Source organism: Ambystoma mexicanum, chromosome 1q, assembly GCF_040938575.1.
Source record: "Ambystoma mexicanum isolate Mex_15411 chromosome 1q, UKY_AmexF1_1, whole genome shotgun sequence".
NCBI classification, from domain to species: Eukaryota; Metazoa; Chordata; class Amphibia; order Caudata; family Ambystomatidae; genus Ambystoma; species Ambystoma mexicanum.
Window position 1 is genome coordinate 1,012,599,441 of NC_090922.1, and position 14,421 is coordinate 1,012,613,861.

Below are 14,421 nucleotides of genomic sequence, written 5' to 3' on the forward strand. Positions count from 1 at the left end.
TCGACCAAGTACTTCCTCCTTCTTCAGACTTCCTCGTTCCCAGGTTTGAACTGCCTGGGGCTGACAGGCTGCACACCGGCTTCTCGCTTCACAGAGTCCTTCCTTGCATTTTATGTCTTGTAGCTGCCTCCTGCCCAGCGGATTACTACCGTCTTTCCTTTGTGTCCATGGAGTACTCTTGATGCCATGCACAATAAGGGTATGGACCAATAGATGGAGGATGACCAGAGAATTTTCTTTTAGTTCACAAATGTAATTTTATTTCATTAAACAATTTATTAAACAAACATAATACATGTATATATCCCAAATTCATTTATTCCACAGCTCATACCCATTCAGACATGCATCCTTACAATCTCTCTCTCTATCAATGCATGGTATTTTCATTAATGTACCCATCTAACAAAAACAACTAACACCAAGTTCATAGACCCCTTCTTGAATACAGGTGTGCCTGTCTGTATATGATATGATAGGTTATTTATAATGTGCTTATTACCCAGAGGTTTATAAGCATGGACCCGGGGATCAAACCCATGTTGCTCTGTGTCGTCTTGCTTCTAAGGCGAGCATGTTGCCGCTGTGCTATCATCCCGAGACGATAAATGTCATAAATGATGTACAAAAATGTCGACAGATGTTTTGGTTGTCTCAGGCTTTACAGCTGTAGCCCTTATGTTGGTCCAGTAGAAAATTAACCAGAGTTTGCATGGAGTGTGTGCTGACTGACATGCAATTTGAGTGTAACTGTTACAAATCAATAAGTCTATATTGAATATAGGAATCTGCACTCTATATGAACTATATGCAAAACAAAGAATTCTATTTTGGTCAATTTTAAGCTCCTCTAGAGCTGATTTATTTGATACAAATAGATGAGTCATATGTGCGGCCCTCCTGTTAGCCAAAACGTGTTTTGACCCACTCGGGTCCTTTTCAAGGCTTGGTCTATTTAAACAATACAACCAAAAGTGATTCAGTTCTGTTGGGAAAATACTGTCGATTGAGCCACTGTTGTTTGAAACACTCCAAAGTGCTTATTATTTTCAGACAAACATGAGAGGGCCAGCTGAGTGATCGAGGGAGTCATGAAGCTGCAGCAGGAGCGGGCTGAGGAAGCGCAAAGGAAGGAAGCCGGCGCCGTGGCGACTTTGCAACATCATTTCAAGTAAGTCGGCCGCAGTGCCGGGCAGAGGCAGCGGTGCCCGCTGCTCATGAGGCGTGGCTACATGAAATAGACTAAGCCTCTATTTGGAGGCAAGGCAACAAAACAAACAGGACCACTAGTACGCGGCCACCCTATCTAGACGGGGGGGGGGTGCGTACGCCACAATAAGGAGCTCCATTAATTTTGCTTCCAACATGGTCTGCAATAACGTTGACTGATTACTAAATGCCAGAAAATAACATTTGTAGCCACCAGGTTATATAGTACAGAGGTGAAGCGTCCCACCTACAAACCTGATGACGGGGTTTTGAGCCTTGCGGTCGTCTGGCAAAGCATAATTTCACGGACGACACTCAATATTGCTAATTTTTGGTACAAATTTATGACAAATCATAAAATTTAACAGGATTGGTGTCGTGGTTAGCATAATAACATTTGCACACACACCGCAGACCAGAAGAGGAGCAATCAAACCAAAAAATAGTAAATCATAGTTTGGTTCGACTAAGGGGTAGAAACAGGAGAATGTTCCCATGTTTATCATAATGACAATGGCACACACAGAACAGGCCATTAGTGGAGCAATAAAACCACGATGGACCCCAGCATTTCAGTCAACCCAGCACCGTTGTTTAATCGCCAGACACAGCACGCACCTGTGGGGAAGCCAAGAAAGCAAAGGGAAGCAAAGGAACAGAGGAGCTGAGCCCAACCCAACCTTGCTTGCACCACAGGACGTGCCTCTTGAGGAAAAAGTTTAAAGAAAACTCAAGTGGGAGACGATATGACACAAAAGCAAGGGGCCGACGTCCGAAGATAAGTGAATAAAGAATGGTAGTCACACCATAAACATGCTTCTGTGGAAACACGGGAAAGTAAACACCAAAACGTGATGCAATCTCACAATAGTTGAGCATGTGCTATTTTACAAAATCACTGCAGCATCCACCAGTACCCTGATACGGGGCACGGCACACATTTAGCCTGAAATGGTCAAAAAAGTTTTCAAGCTGCTGGTCGGAGAGCAAAGCGTTTAGAACACTCGGCTGTGGCATCCGCACAGAGCCTGCCAACGCAGCCGCGAATCCCGCCAGGCGCTAAACTCAGCCTTTCATCAGAGCCAAGCTCAGCTTTGCGTCAGGGCCAAACTCAGCCTTTCATCTTTCTGAGGTCGATAAATAAACTTCACACACCTGTGGGCATAAACGGCACGCAGAGGCCCGAGGGCTTTTACTGCCATGTAGATGCAAAAACAAACAAAATGAAACAATTGGTTATCATGCCCATGAGACAAGGGTTTGTTTATCTACATACCAGTACCCTGATAAAGGTCACAGCGAGACATAGAACATGCCACCCAACAAAGAGGGTGGACCCGGGACAGCACTCAACAAGCCAAATTGCCACAAAAACTTGCACAAACACTACAAATCAGTGTAACCAGCCATGAGACAAGTTTATATCTACAACACAGTACCCTGATACGGGGCACAGCAAGGCGTGGAACATGCAACCCAACAACAGGGGTAGGCCATGCACAGCATGCAACAAGCCAAATTACCAACAAACAAGGCAGTTTCTCGAATTGCCAAAGTGTTGCAGCACAGGCAGCGCCAAGACACAAGCCTCCCGCATAACACAGGAAGTTTGAGGGTACAGTAAGGGACAAGACGTTACCTTGGACCTCAGGAACGAATTGTGAAACTATTCGTACAAAAACCAGCATAAGCACAAAAAAATATTGTACACCCGGGCAGAGCATACTGCCGCAGTTGTGAAGCCTGGCAGAGATGACACACAAACCAAAGCGTATCAGCATCAGCCTGAAACAAAGGCCACAAAAAAGAGAACCTGTTGAATGGGATCTCCAACTAATTAAAGCTACCCAAAACGGAGCTGGCCAAATATTTCTGTAAACGCAGAATAAACACAAAACCCTGCAACAGGGTCCAAAACAACACACAACTAAGGAAAACCTGTACTCAGGGGACCCAGTTGCAACAGCACTACTGAAATAGTGCAACAGATCCAGACCACAGGCACGGAAGGGGGCAACGATAATACAACAAAAGAGCACAGAAGCATCCAGGACATTGGGGGCTAGCGGTAAGGTGCCAGGTGAAGAAGGGGCAATGACAACAAAGCCACCACGGCAAGGTAAGTCAGATAGCACCCACACTGGGCACCAGAAGACACAGATTCTGCACACCCACCAATGGTCACAACCAGCCAGGGTCCCCAAAGACATACACATGCAGGCAGACGAACCGCGAGCCAGCCCCATAAACAGTTCAAAAAGCTGAAACAAACAGCTAGGACAGGACAGACAACCTAAACAGTCAGGTAACATAGCAAGCAGAGCGTCTTGCAGCATCAACTCGCACCAGAGGTTGGTTCCAGAGCCCAGCCCAGCCCATACCAAACACAGCTCCACCTCAAGGGCAATAATAAATACGCAGAACCAAAGTGAGAGCCAAACGATTACAACAAAACCCAGAAACTAAGGCACCAACAAACGAGAAGTGTTCCAGACCACCAGGATCCCCCGCAACATGCAGGTAGTTCTCAAGCAGATGACTAGTTTTCCCAGCGGCTTGAGGTGGCCGAGATTGGAATAGAACAGCATCAACACAGGTAACAGGACAAACAAGCACAAACCAGGGGCCAGAATAAAAACCCAGGCTTGCCGCTAAGGGCAGCCAAAGCAGAGGATAGAGGATATATTTCCAAAAATACAGTCACAGCCTCCAAAATGGTACAGCGAGTCAGATAGCACAGCAAGTAGAGCGTGCATCTTGACATCAGGGCAGAGCCTGCTGACGCAGGGTCGAACCCCGGCAGGGCCGAACTCAGCATTTCATTAGCTCCTAGGTCGATAAAATGAGCACCACACACCATGGGAAATCAGCAGTGCTCAGATGCCTGTGGCTCCGTAGCGCCATACAAGTAACAAAAAGAAAACATGCGATGCATGTGTGTCAAGAACAGAATAGAGAAGGAAAACCAAAGAGGTAGCGGAAAATACAAGAGAAAAAGATGTATTTTGTAAAGGAAAAACTATTAACATAAGGGTAGCATCACAAGTCAGGCTGACAGTACACCAAGATGCCAGAGAATAAGGTAACACAGCCTATCAGGCAGCAAAAACACACAGAGGAAAATACCAGCGAGAAACAGAAGGCAAAAATTCAAACAACCAAGGGCTGAGGCCTGAAAACTGCAAGTAACACTCAACCCAAAAACGGGTTCTACAAAAGTAATAAGCAGTGAGGAATAAACACCACACAACACAACAGGCCGACGCCCAAGGGCCGAGGCCAGAGTGCTGCAAGTAGCATGGAACCTGAAAACAGGTTCAACAAAATTAGGATGCAGTGCGGAACAAACACCACATAGCACAACAGGCCAGGGTGCCACAAATAGCACTGAACCGCAAACAGGTTCAACATAATTAATAAGCAGTGCTGAATAAAACACAGCGTGGTACAACAAGCCAACGCACGATGGCGGGGGCCAGAGTGCTAAAAGTAGCACGGAACCGGAAAGCAGGTTCAACAAAATGAATAAGCAGTGGGGGAAAAGCACCACACAGCACAATACAACGGGCCAACAAACGCCGGAGGGCCAGGGCCAGGGAGCTACAACGTAGTTTTGGAACCAATAGGCAGGTACAAAACTACCTCTCGTTAACATACGAGAAAAACAGGGGTGGACCGTCCCTTAGAAAACCCATGAAATTCCACAATGGTTACCGAACATCGGAGTACTTGGGGGAGCTACCCCACCAAGTTAAGATACAGTTACCTTGGTCATTGGAAATATGTTCCAGGGTCCAATATGAACAAATACTCCCAGGGCTCCACCCCCTGTTCACAAATCCACCTCAATAATGTTTCTAAGATAAATAATCAGGCCAACGCCACAAAGGGCCGGGTCCACCCTTCTAGAAACCTCAAACCATAAAGTTTTTTTAAAAATAGACAAACGGGCCAACGCCACAAAGGCCGGGGCCAGAGGCAGTTAAACTACAGATTAATGTAAACAGTTTTTTTTTTTTTTTAGCAAACACTGGAAAACAGGGGAACCAAGAGGGGCTCCCTGGGAACATGCGCAAACACTAGCATAAGGTGGGAATCGAAGTATAAAACAGAGACAGCGTATGGGCCATAAGGCTCCCCCAAACTGGGCCATATTAAGCACGGCACCAGGCACGATCAAAGTAATAGCCAAACTAAGGGGAACAGACAAGGCAGCTAGGACAAAGCAAGCAACAACTTTTGGGGGAAACCTAGACAGCCAGTAACCCATCCAGGTTGTGGCGGCACGGGCCAGAGGGGGTATCCTCAAGAACCGGTGCCCAAAAGTATGATATTATTAGGATATGCAATTATTGTTATTGTTTCCATAACCATATCTGTAACAAAAAAAATCCTACGGCCTTTTATTGCCAACACTTGACAAACGTGTGGCCTAACCTTTCTCTGGGGAGGGAAAGGGTCCCAACAGCCCACAATCACCGTTACGAAAAGCACTGAGGTAAGTTGCGTGCATATGGGTCCAGCAGTTATTTATTTCACCTCCCTTTAATCCTATTTCCCCTGCATTTCCCCTCACTCTTGTGCCTCATTAACTATTGGCCCATTCTCTTGCCCTTCCTCACTCTCTTTACCCATTCACTTTTTTATCCTAAGCTAGCTCATTTAAATCACCTTATCTCCTGCCTCCCCTAACTCTCAATATTTTCCTCACGCTTCTGCCCTCCTTCATTCTCGACTCTCCTGTCCCATTAGTGTTCATGTTACCTGTTCCTTCTCTACTTTTCGCCCTCACTATCCCTCCATTTCCATTCACTGCCCCGCAGCAGGGGCAAGTCGAGCTGGAAGAGATATGGAGGTTGTAGGTTGAGGTTAAGGGGTCTTTGAATTGCCACAAGCAGCAAACACAAAAAGGTAACCTCTGGTATATTTTGAGAATAAAAGGTGAACTCTCTTAAATCGGTGATGTTCAATGACGTGTTAAGTGTGTGGGATAAGAACACCAGCCAGGGACATGCACACAATGGTTCTGCATGCTGTAGGAATTATTGAGTGATCTGTTATGTCCCTTCCTATTGCTCATGTTATTACTCATTGCATCGAGCTATATAATTGCCAACATTAGCTTCAGGCTTGAGCATTCAATGTTACCACCATTAACTTCAAAACCTGGTGAGGTGGCCCAGCTGTCTCTAGCTCGAGTCAGACAACCAAACACAGAAATCTGTCAAAAAATAAAAAGTAAAACTTTAAAAAAATGACCATTTGTCCCTAAAGTTCATCATTGAGAAACTCCGCCCACTATAGACTCCAACTCCATGACACGCCCACGTGGGGCTCTCTGTCTTTAATCTGCCACTGGACCTGGGGCCATGCACTTCAAGCCTGCTCAAAGAAGAAGGCGTATTCAATGTTATCCCTCCACCCACACATGTCTAGCACTGAATTCATTCCCAGATTAAAATAATACTTGACATTAAACAGCTTCCGAGTTCTGCAGCGCGTTTTTTTTTTATGTAACTATTTCAAATGATTTAGGTCTCAGGAAGCACAATTTAAAGTTGCAGACCTTTAAACACAAGAGCGCTGCATCTTAATGCATCATTCCATTAATTTCCTTGTCCTTTTTGAAGCACTGTCTCCACCCAACACACGGATGTCCCCTCCCAGCAGTATTATTACGTCTGCCGCAGGTACATTTTCTTGTGCCGTCCTTTAAAACTGCTCCGCTTAGGTCACGGTTTACCCACGGCGCCGTAGAAGCAGGGTTAAAATTCTGGACGCAGTTGCTGCTACTATCAAGCTCAGACGGTAAATTTTGCAGAGACGTACTCGCGCGTTAGTACCATTCACGATAACAATGCGGTATTCGTTTTTTTTGTGGCAGATATTGTATATTTAAATTACGATTACGTGCCATGACAATGTTTTTTTTTTTTACTGCTTAGTCGCCATGGAGGTCTCTTGCACACCTTACGTCCAGAATTAGTGCTAAAGCATATATGTTAGCTTTTCATGGACTTGCTTTTAAGCTTCTTGTCATACACGGATGGCGCTCTCAGGTTGTGACATGTCGGGTGAGACTGGCTCATCCATTCCTGTTTGTATGGTTTTCTTTCCATTGTTGTAGTTGTTTCAGCGATTGCATAGGGGTGGGAGGAGCAGAGTTGCCAGCACCAGATTGGGTCACCATCACACTTGTATCAGGTGTTGATACCAGGCATAGGTCAACGGGAGTTATTTACAGTGCGTAGTTTAGAGGTTCCCTTGCTTGACCGCTTCGTCAGACTTTTTTAGGGACGAGGTATAATCACATGGTGGGGCGTGTTGGCCCATACTTGGGGGAAGGGGGTTTGATGGTCCAAATTAGGTTGTGTATTAATGTAAGGCTATTTGCATGCTAGTTATTGTACTATCCCTAGATTTGCGGGCGTAAGGAACCGAAAATGTAACCGAACACTTGGTGCAGAAAACAAGAACAAAATGGTATCGTGAAAATACGGTGTATATTCATAAAAATATCACGTTTCAGTACACTTTTGGATGTAATGGTAATTATGGAAATACGTGCTAGCATCTTCATAATTGTCATGGTGTGTAAGAGTGACTTGCTTAGTTTATCTTCCATTACCCGGAAATGAGTTTTGCTCCAATCTGCGCGCGCATGCACAATGCGAGTCACTTCCAGAGCTAGTGAACAGGTGGCTGCCCGCGCATGGCTTCCTGTCAAACCAGTTTACATTTTGTGTGATGTGCTTACTTACACCTTAAATTGGTGCTTGCCCTATTGTGGCCCCTTCCTTAGCAGACTTCGAACACAGTGTGTGTTCCTTGCAATAACCGATTAGTTGCACAAACTTGACATATACTGAACTGCTCGAATCGCAATGCACACAGCTCCCTTTATTTTATTTATTCAAACCGCAGGCACAGAGCACCAACAAAAACACAGAAGGACATATAATAAGAACTGGAAATAGAAAACCAATTCAGGTCGTTAAACTGTTCATTCCAATTTAAGCTTGCAGGTTAATTGAAAAGCAGTGTTTTCAGACGAGCCTGGAATATGTTAACATGTGTTTCTAAACGGGGCGAATTCTCCACACCTGCGCTGTCCTTGTAGGAAAGGCACTACCTCGCCAGTGGCCTCTCTTTAACCCGAGAGAGAAAGTCGTTCCCAGGTAGATTGACGCTTGGGAATGTAAAGAAAAATGCGGTACTCAAGTGCGCCGGGGCATTTCCATAACGACACTTCTGCACTAGGGTGGCTGTTAATAGGTAGCCAATCCAGGGATACCCTCCCTAATGAAATATGTTTCCAGCTAGGGATGCCCTTAATAATCCTCACTGTTTCGTTCTGGAGCGTTTGCAATCGGTGTGGAAACGTTTTCCCGCCTCCAATAAACAAAGAGTTACAATAGTCAAGTAGTGGGAGGATAATGGCTCGGCCAATGCAGGCACAGTTCACCTCTGAGAGGAATGGCTTGATCAATGTGAGTTGTAACATAGAGTTTCACAGTAACAAGTATCCAAATAAACACACTCAAGCTCTTGATTAAACAATTATTTATTAATTTAAGTCAGTTTGAATATGCCTTCAACACTTGACATATACTTCGAAAAATACACCCTCTCAGTTTCAATAACTCAGTAGATACCCATTGGTGATGGCACACAGACACTTCCTACACCCTGAGGTGACTTAAATTACTAGGACATTGATATATCCCTGGTACATTTAGAGCAATACTGTGTTTGGTTTCAAAATGAAAAGGTTAGGGAATAAAACAATGGTTAACACCTACTCGTAAGCAGGTAAGCACTTTTGAACCCCACCCCCCATGCAATGTAGATCAACCCGTTCCCAACTATACAAGTAAAGAATGTATGACTTTTTATAGGGATAGTTGAAACACAAGGTCAGAGGTTAGAAGAGTCTCCATGGAGCCAGGACAGCCAATGTCAATTGAGCAAAGTGTAGGGGAGCTGGAGTTCTTCTTGAAGGTAAGTAAAACGTCTTGCACAATGTTTTATAGAGATCTTTGTAGAAAATGAAATCACTGTTGGGGTGGGGGGGCACAAGCTGCAAGGCTTGTGAAGGGCTGAGCTGTAAGGAATTCTGAACAAAGGCAGCCAAGGCAAGTCTCAACTGAGAGCTAGCAAGGCTAAACAACAAGAGGTAAGTACCCCTTAGTTAACAGTACCCTAGGTCTGAAACAATTGGTTCCAGCTGGCTTCTGTTCCTGTTGTAGGTCTTGCAGATCCTGTTGTTCCTGGGCCTCAGTTGTTGGGACAAGAGGGAGGACGTCTGAGGACACCTGCACTACGGTTCAAAGGTCGGCAGCAGCAATGGGCAAAGTTCAAATCGGCAGCGCTTCGCGGTTTCTGTTTCTTGCGAAAAGCACCACCGTGGTTCTTGGATACCTTTTATGGGAGATCCTCGCATCTGGGGTCCAGTACTCAGTACTCTGCTGAGGTGGCTCAGGCTTAGGGAGTCCAGAGGATCTTCCTGGAGCTCGGGTCTGACTTAAAGACGATGTACTCGATTCTGGTGTTCCTCTCCCTGGATCGGTTCCTGCAGCAGCAATGGAAGTACAGCCAGCTCTGAGAGGATTTCAAGATGAGTTTGTCTTGGGGTCGATTGGTCCCACCAACCCAATGGAAGAAGTCGTCCGTTGCAGGGTGTAAAGGCTGGAGGGGGTGTCTGTATTCCTGCTCTCTATATGGCAGAGGAGAGGCACAGAGGACCCCAGCCAAGATTCTCTATAGGGTAGCGCTGGTCGAGCAATCAAGGCCTAGCTTATCGGGAGGGGATGCAGGCTGGTTCTTAAGTACATTGTAGTCCCCAAGCTCCCACAAAGGAATGTTCACACACTGAATTAGTTAAAACAGTCTTTATATAATTAATATTCAATGTTATGTACACTATCACAATAACTCACTTTGTGCTCAGAAAATCCACAATGACAAATATATACAGTTTTAAAGTGGCGGAGTTGTGACGCAGAGTCAGTCTGCATCAGTCCATATTGTGTTTTCTTGAGAGGAGCTGCAGCGACGTGCTTCGACCCCTTGACTGCTATTGGCACTGTGACTTTAAGAACTGGATGTGCCTATAAAGCAGGAAATACCATGCAGAGCCATGAAGCGGAGGCAGTCTGCGACAGTCCGCTGTGGGCGACTGGGGGAAATGACTGCAAATACTGGCCCGGTCACCTGGTGAAAGACCTTACAGCAGCGTTGGATAATGAATCCCTGGACTACTTTGAAAGCTGTTAAGGCCGCTAAAAACTCGAAGGTAAGCGAATTGCCATCTATGCCTTCCATGTTAAAATCAATGTCTGGCAATACAACTGCGCCTGGACACATGGATGGCTTTGTGGCCGTGCCCGCTTTAAGGCTCTCACCAAATGCTGGCATTCTAATTAATTACATGGACCCGGTCTGTTTGCAAAATAACGTTAGTTTGAATGAAGATGCTGAAATTGACCGGGCCATTCTTGCCGAGGTCGAGGCGGGATTTGAAGTTGCGTTGGTGCCGGACGTGACAGTCTCACTGGCCCCGAAATCACAACAAACCGTTTTACTATCTTTAACCGGTCTGGCCCCGCTCCCTCAAGTCCTCGGGCCTCGTTCAAGTCTGTGAAAACATCCTTGAAGTTTCAAATGCCCGAAGCCATGGAAGTCTTCTATTCTCCGTTTTGACCTTACAGATGAGGAGCTAATGGAATCACAGACTCTGAACAAACAAATGATAAACTTGAGCATTTGTCTGAAACTGCAACTCTCGCTAACACGTTGGAAATCGATCATGACGCCAATGTTGTCATACAAAGAGCTAGTGAGGCGGAGAATGCAACGATGTTGCAACTATCACCAAAGAATGATGCTACAGTTGCGCTCAAAGCAGCATTACTGGAAAGGCATTCTTTGGATCAAGTGAAATCAGTCGAAGTGAGTGACTCACAAGCAGCTGCAGTCAAAAGCGATGCACTGGGTTCAAATAAGGTCCTACGTGATGCACTTTCGACAGCTCAAGTAGATCATGAATTCATATATGCAAATAAGAACTCGATCGCATTCCAAGAATCAATTATAGGCAAGAAGAAATGTTTTAAACTTGCCTATAAATCAAGTAACCAACTTTGTGACCAGAGATACGAATTGATAAAAATCTTACGTCGTCACAAATTTCAGTTGACGTATCTATGCCGCTTGTAATCACTGAGTTTACCTCAGGCATCGCATCTATGGCAAAACTCCAGCTGGTAAATCAACCGGATCACACTATGACTTTAAAACATCATAGAAAGGCCTCTTCCAGTACACCTTTAAATTCAGGTTCAAGTCCAAGAAACTTGCATGTATCTCGAGAAACAACCATTTTGACGACTGAGAATGCTTCCGTGATTGGTGATCCACACTCAGACACTGCAAACAGCACGCATCCTGGAGTCGAAGCACACTGGGCCTAGCTGGAAATCGAGCCTCTCCGCTGCCGCCTCGACCCAGATTTATAACCATGTTTTAGCTGCCTCCTCGACGGCAATGCTTCCTTTTATCAAATTATATGAATCCCTACGTGAAGCGTTCAAGGACCAGACAGCGATAATTTTTACTCTAAAAGAAAAAAATGGAAAAAATTGAATCTTTTAATATGTTTCTGAAAAGTCAAATCTCAAGAGAGGCCGATTTGACTACACGTTGGCAATAGCATTTAAGTGATTTAGCTGCCCGACACCACTGTCAGAATGACACCCTGTCTGAAGGCCTCCTGGAAGCGGTCAAATGGATGCGTCGCTCCACTGACACGATGCTTCACAAAGTTGTCCATACCAAGTATGGCTCCGCTAAATGTTACCCCGTCAAGGTTAATCAGGGAACCAGCCCAACAAAATAATTTATTGACTGCTGATAGCCCAACAAACATTCAGACTTTAATAGGAAACACTGAAAATAGACAATCTTCTGAAAAAGATACGAATAAGGATATCCTCGTGCATATTGAGAAGTTGGATCATCGAACAGTAAGCAGGTCACTAGCACCACTGCAAAGTTCTCCGGCCTCGTTTGGTATTTTTGTGGGTGCAGCCAAATCTGTCACCTCCATTCAGAAAGAGCCTTCTCAACCCACTACAAACTTATCAAAGCACCAGGGTTTGTTTACATTAAATGAGGCGCAAGGCACCAAAGTTAAGAAAGGAAGCCTCAAACGAAAAAGAAATTCATTATAAGTTTGTTGATACCAACAAAATCTGGATTGCCGTATAGAGCAGAAATCACAAAACCTTGTCAGTCAAAAGTTCCACCGACTGAGGATCCTTCTAAACCTACGCTCAGGCCCCTTACCAAACAAACAGCAAAGAGTTGATTCAGAACTTGAAAACGCTGTGAGCGCCTCACCTGGGTCAGCAATAAATCTTTTTTGATTTATCAACATATTCCCATGAATAAGACTTCTCTAGTACAAGTCAAACAAGTGCACCTGTACATCTTGAGCACAAGAAAACTCTACCTCCTGTATAAATTCGACTGGAAGGACGTGCCTTATTCAAGGATCAGAAACTGGCAGTTCCAAGTGAAAAGCACAAAGAAGGTACTACAGAAGTCTCTGATCGAAATTCTCCCTTGACCACAAACTTGAATCCCAAACTAACTTTAACGCAGAAGAGCAAGTTGGTACACTATACTTTACGTGCCCATGAGAACTCTAATACCAATATGGTAAGGCAAACTTGCCAACTCAGACTTCAAAACATTCAATCTGATGATAGTGAATTCAACTTAAATCGTCATAATGTCATGAAATTATTTAATTGTATCCCTTCATTATGTACAATTTGTATCTGACGACATCAAGATTGTCGAATACCAAACAGAAAACAGTTCTGACCAAGTTCTCATACACATCGCTTCTGCTTTGGTCCGAAACACTATTTTGAAAGCAACGAAGAACTGCTCGTCTTTGGATTCGACATAATGCTGGAACCTATGGCGATGACAAACATAGTAGTGGAATCGAGCTCAAGGCCTATAGACCAGGAAAATATTGCACAAATAAGTGCCCATTTACAGAAAGCTATGATTAATTAACCTCCCACGCTATATCGCGATGGTCAATATCATCGAAGGCCTTTGAGATCGAAAAATAATCCGGCCCACTACCAGTCCCGTCAATAGCCATGACGGGAGGTGCATGAGTGCCCATGTGTGTTCCTATCTTGGAACACACGAGGTTTCATGCACTTATTTAACGAGTTTGAGGTTGATTTGGAAAACGTCATCGTAATCTGCCTGCAAGAGACCTGGTTAAGTTACTCTTCTAAATCCAGCCAAAAACCCCCCAAAAGGACGGCCATTCTCAGGTCTTCTGACGTTATTAAAAATAAATTCTGGGTTGTCAATTGCGGACTCATACAATCTGAATCCATTCATCCAAGGAGTCCTCTTGCAGACAAATAATTTAGACACCACAACACGGAAACATCTGCTCATTATAAATGGGTACTAGAACCCTGAAAAAATTAGCACTAGGGTGTTTCTAAACTCGCTTGCTCAGCTTATTGATAAGGTCTTAGTTACATTCACAAACTTATCGATTATCTGTTGTGGAGATCTAAATTGTACATGGTTTAAATTTGATCATGAGAAACAGTCATATATGTCTGCCAGCAGATGAAGTATCTGCAAGGGGCCAGCTCTGGACGGCTGCACTTTTAAATCGAAATTGCAAAATGGTAAACGGAAATGTGAGAGGAGACCAACCGCCCAATGTAACCTGGAAAAACTTCAAGTCACAAAAGATAATAGATTACCTCTGGGTGTCTCGAAACCTTTTTGAACAAGTAATCAGTCTTCAAGTATGTCAGATGAATTACAGTGATCATGATTTACTTCGATTTACGTTGGAAATTCCACTCTCGGTTAATGCAGGGGGGAATCGCCTTCGAATAAATGTATCACAAATCCAAAATTTGAGGCAGAGGTTTCTAAATCAATATGACGCTCAGTCGGTAAACTATGTGCCTCTGCTCACAGACTTCATAACTGTCAACGTCTCACAACGATCTAATGGTGTTACGCATAAGCATCTGTCGAGCAATATTCTCTCATCTGCTCAGAGAGCGATGCAATGTGACATAAGATTTTTGAGGAAGAAAAAAGGCTCAATAAAGACTGTGGCTGAAGTCAGCATTGAAATTAGACATTGATGTC

General features: G+C 44.5%; 1 protein-coding gene across 2 annotated transcripts in view; it reads left to right on the top strand.

Moving 5' to 3' along the window:
* The first annotated feature begins 6,869 nt into the window (after positions 1–6,869).
* LOC138540387 (putative ferric-chelate reductase 1) overlaps positions 6,870–14,421 on the top strand; it is a 552,853-nt gene continuing 545,301 nt past the window's right edge. For both annotated transcript variants that reach the window (XM_069641681.1, XM_069641682.1), the window contains exon 1: positions 6,870–7,017. The gene's annotated coding sequence lies outside the window, so the exon portion shown is untranslated. The remainder of the gene's footprint in view (positions 7,018–14,421) is intronic.